The sequence below is a fragment of the Punica granatum genome, unplaced genomic scaffold (assembly GCF_007655135.1).
Source record: "Punica granatum isolate Tunisia-2019 unplaced genomic scaffold, ASM765513v2 Contig00047, whole genome shotgun sequence".
NCBI lineage: Eukaryota > Viridiplantae > Streptophyta > Magnoliopsida > Myrtales > Lythraceae > Punica > Punica granatum.
Genome location: NW_022204057.1, coordinates 68,580 through 73,937, shown reverse-complemented (window position 1 = coordinate 73,937; position 5,358 = coordinate 68,580). Strand labels below are relative to the sequence as shown.

Here is a 5,358-nt window from a genome sequence, read left to right as displayed (position 1 = left end):
AGGTTAGTAAAGCCTAGTATCTCTCTCCATACAAGCATGTAGCCTCCATTGAGTGGGTTAGACCAGATTTCATTCAACTTCACAAGAGAGATTTCCCCACTAGCTAAGGGAGTTGTTTAAGTGTGGAGTTGTGCCACAAGGAGGAACTTTTGCTCCTACACAAGGTGACGATACGTTGTTTGAGCAAGGGTCGTGCCACAAGGAGGAACTTCAACTCCTACACAAGGTGATGATGAGTAGTTGATGTGCAATTTCAATGTGTTATTTTGGCTAGTATTGGATATGGATATGGATTGATCATCTTAGACTATTTGTATTTGAATTATTATTTTCTTTTGAGTGGAGAAAAAAAGATTCTATATTTTATTTGTGAAAAAAAGGTTATGTATTTTATGTGGTGTGAATGTAGGTTCAAAACAGATCGAAAACAAGCCAAATAATGTGAAATCGGCCATAACAAGTCGTATCAATAATGGAATCAGTGATGGAATCTTACGAGACACAATCTAAATAATATGTAACAAATCATTCATAAAGTATGATCACAAATCCATCACAAAATCGTCGCACATTTCCGTCACTAATTTGACACTGTAATATCGTGTCCTCATCTTTTTTGTCACTAATCTATCATAAAACTCTCACAAAATATTCCATTACTAATCCGTCACAAAAGTCTATCACAATTCCGTCACTGATCCATCACAAAAGTCTATTATGATTCCATCACTGATCCGTCACCATGTTATCATCAATCCATCACTAATTCGTCACTAATCAGACACAATTTGTCACCATTTGTGATGAAATATTGGGTTCCCTTCTTAGAAATTGATGACGGATTTTGTGATGGAGTATATCCGTCACAAAAATTTGTGACCTAGCGGCCCATCACAAATCATGACTTGGAGCATTAGCGACTTGATTTTCAGCGTCGGGATTGTGACGAAAATTTCCATCACTGATACCTTCATTGATGGAATTTCGGGCTTCAGTGATAGAAATTTCCATTATTGAAACCCCCTTTTTTTTGTAGTGTTTCCTATTCCAGCAAACCCCATCTACTCCTACATATGATATGGAAGTTGTCAAATAGGTCAGGAAGCAAAGCAGCTTGACTATCAGAACTCCTGGGCCATATCCATTCTCCATTCTTATACATAGTGGACAGAGTAGCAACAACGCCCAAAGTAGGAAAAGATTCATAACCCCTCTCGATTTGTGCTTGTCATCCTTGAGTAGGAGCCATGCTAATCTTCTCTGTATCGTTACAACTTTATCGGATGCCTTCGAAGAGACGAATTTTTTATATTACTGAAATATAATGCAATTTTTTACTTTATATAATTCTACACATTTACTGTAATTATAATTAATAAATAGATGCGAAATCAATAGTTCACTTTTATTTTTTTTATTCTTATGATATAATTCATAAAACGATCATAGAATTTTAAATAATTCATATAGTATATCCTTAAGAACAAAAATATCCTCACATATGTACAAAATAAATATAATTTATTAATACTATGCAAAAGTGAAAATAGTGAAGAATCTTAAATTATATATTTTCATACTAGCTATATTAAATTTATATAGTTCAAAACAAATTATGAATGTTATATACATTTGTAACTATAAAATCCACATTAACAAATATTATTGAATTCAATTTCTTATATTATTTAAATAAATGGAGTTTTGTGTCGTAATTTTTTGTTTATAGAGTCCGTGCAACACACGGATCTAAAAACCTTGTCTAATGTATAAGATTTGACACAATAGTAAAATTGCATAAAACAACTAATATTCCATGATTAATGAAACAATAAGTACTTGAAGCACAAAAACAAAACAAAGAAACATCAATAAAATATTATTTTCTCATAAAAATTCTACGTTGCAATTATTGTTTGGATAATTACCTTTTTAACCGTTCAATGACCAATTAACAACACAAAAAAAATTAAATTTTGTAAAATAACTGAAAAATTATTAAAATTGTTCAGATTTTTACATTTTCATTGAAATTTATAGATCACGAGTAAAATTTATCAGTATTTTAATTTAAATTAAATTAATTATCAGTATTAATATATAAGTAAATTTATGATTTTACTATATATATCTTAAATAATTTAACATATTAAGAAAAATATTTCATGTCAAAAGAAAAATTGAGAATACTTGTACCAATTTTTTAGAAAAAAGAAAGTAACATTACTCAAAGTCTTTTGTTTTATTATTACATAGGGAGGCCAATAAACCTAGTATAATGAAATAAAAATCGTAATAGTTAATAAAAGAGTACAAGTAGTTTCACTGAGTATTAAACTTAGAATTTCTAGATTATCAGATGAGAGCATGTGCCATGCGCTACTCTCTATTTTATGTCCTTTGTTTTATTATTCGTTAACTTTGATTTGACATTATCGTTTCAGGAGCAGCATGTTTTGAAAAAAATAAATAACTAAAATTTCCTAAAGAATCAACAAGTGAATGTTGAACTTATGGAAATAAAATTATTGAATGTGCAAGATAATTACGCACAGTTAATTAATATCAACATTACAAATGCATGAGAAATTTTCATTTCGCTGACTGATTATGCGTGATGGAGTCTAGCGATTGACCCAACAATTATATATTTTACATAGATTCATCAATGTAGTCATGCTAATATGATTCTAATTATGAAAGCTTTTTTTTTATTATAAAAGAGTTAGTTATTTAGACCTATAATTTTCCTTTGTTAAAAAAAAAAACAGAGAGAGAGAGAGTTGCTTATTTATAAACAACTTGATTTTCAATGGATCAAACAAAACCACAATTCTTCCCTCTACAAAATGTTTTTCAAGTAATATACATGAAATTGGTGCCTCATATGCATGGATGTGAGCTAGCTTCTAGAACACCGAAAAAAGCAAAAAAAAAAAAAAAAGTTTGTCTTTGTTTTTCAAGCGTTTATTAATCGACTGCTAGCCATATTATATATGAGTACCTTATGCAATTTAACTTATTCTGAAAACATTAATTATTATCAGCAATTTTGTTTAGTACTTTTTCATCAGCAACATTACTCCTAAACCAACATAACCACGACTGATTATCGGCTCGACATAACAATACCTATCTACGACTTGACGCAATAAGACTTTGCTTGAGCTTGATTTTGTAGTGTCGACCTGTGTAATGCTATGTGGGCCAAAAATTGCAAGCCCTATAAAGCCATTCCAATATCGATGGATCCACGAAAAGTTCCAATCATTATACGGTCACGTGATGTCCCGATACTACACACATGGCACCTCTGGAGTGGAAATGTCCTCTCTTTCGGAAATACTAGAGCATATCTGAACGCATGGAAAATTTTTACAAAACAATAAAATATATACTGAAAAATAAAATCAACTCCAGACAATTTTGTTTTTCTAATAGGTAAAATCTAGATAACTTTTGATACTTCAAATTGAGAGAATTTTTTTTGTGAATGAATCGAGAGATTTATCAATTTTACAATGAAACTAAATTATATATTGAGGGAAAAAATAAAAGATTCAAAACGAAAAGAAAGAAAAATAAAAAGGCAGAATTTCGTTGTTTTAGTGAGACGAATGTAGATAAAAAGGGAAGAGAACAGAGAGAGTTTGCAAAAAAATAAGGTTAGATATAAAAGAGTGAAAGGGAGTGTGGGGAAAAAATAGAAATAGTTTTATATGTTAAATTACAATTATCTCCCTAATTTGATTTTTAATAATTACATTACAAATGTCTCTCATGGAGGTCCTATTTGGAAACGAAAAGTTACGCCACTAGACGTGCTGGGAAACGCCTCCTCCCGCTGCGTCCCTTCCTCGTGCAGAGGCACTGTACGAACAAACACCAGAAAACGAAACGATGGCTCCGAGGAAGCTCACTGGCTCGATCGAACCTCAATCAACCGCCGATTGGTGTTTCGGGTGGCGGCCGTACGTACATATTGGCTTTGGGAATGGAAACGGCTGAAGGTGCGAATCAGATGGCCTCTTCGTTCTCTCTAGCTCCCATGCCCACTTCTTAGACAGCTTTCATGGAGAACAGCTTCAACTGCTGCAGATTGTTAGGGCTAGCTGTAGAAAAGTTTGTGCTTAATCTGCCTAACGCCATCCGTTTGTTTCAGACGCTGAACTGATGACCGATTTGCGCAGCCAACAAGTTTTTCGCAATTGAAACATGATTCTATAGCTAAGTTGAAAACTTTGTGAGGAAAAAGGATCTGATGATTCCCATCCCCAAGAATTCGGATTCGGGTTGTGGTGTGAGCTACCTTAATTATCATATATGTTTGGTTAATTGCAGGCAGTCCCGTTAAGGTTGGTCAGGAGAGACCTGCACTGCAAAGCACTGATGATGAGCATGCTGGCTGTGAAAATCGACTTAATTGTGTCGACCAAGACCCTGAATCCTCTGCCCGTGAAATGCAGTGCATTGAGCAAAAAGCTGATATATCTCAAAGAGAATTACAGGATCGACTTGCTGAGGAGATGCATGTTCATGTTATGATTTACGGATTATTCCTTTGATCGACTTACCTTCGAGATTACAGGTCAGATAGTGGTCGACTTATAAAGCTTCTCGTTGTAGAGGTGAATGCTAGGTCTGTTGAAGTTTTAGATTGCGGCAAGAACTTCTTATTGCATATTAGGAAAGCTAAATGGTTCGGTAGATTAAAAGATGAGACACTCTTTTAATGATTCAATACTAACATGGCCTTTTCCTCTCTTTATGCGATACCTAGGAGAAAGTATTTGTACCGACAAATCAGGGCTAGGCTGCTGATTGCTCAAATCAGTTTTGTGATTTTCCTGATGAGGTTCTCATTCAGATCCTGGCTTTGCTCCCACTGAAGGATGCGGTGAGGACGAGTGTGTCATCTAAAAGGTGGGAACACCTGTGGGCTTTGGTTCCTGATCTTTACTTCAGGGATTCTGACTTATCTAAGAGCCCGCCTTGTGGGAGGATCCTGTGCTCTTCACGGGGGATCTCCTATGAGAACTTTTTCTCTCTCATGTGAGGCAGACGGAGCTGAAGCCCACATGAAGGAATTGATCACATCTGCGGTAACATGTGGTGTACAGAATCTCTCTCTATTCCTCCCTAAAGCTACATTGCCTTCCTCCATATTTACGTGTGCAACCTTAGAAAAGCTTTGGGTGCAATCAGGCTACTTCCTCAAACAGCCTTTTTCAATGTGCCTTTCAAAACTCAAGGTGTTAACACTTTCAAATGTCACATTTGAGGATTCCGATATCATGGAGAAGTTGTTTGCCAGTCCGTTACTTGAAACTTTAGAAGTTGACAATTGTTGGTTGGTGA

General features: G+C 34.4%; 1 non-coding gene across 1 annotated transcript; it reads right to left on the bottom strand.

Moving 5' to 3' along the window:
• Positions 1-1,196: 1,196 nt before the first annotated feature.
• Positions 1,197-1,299, bottom strand: LOC116189889. The gene has a single exon (XR_004152502.1). It is a non-coding gene; the product is annotated as a U6 spliceosomal RNA (small nuclear RNA).
• Positions 1,300-5,358: the final 4,059 nt, after the last annotated feature.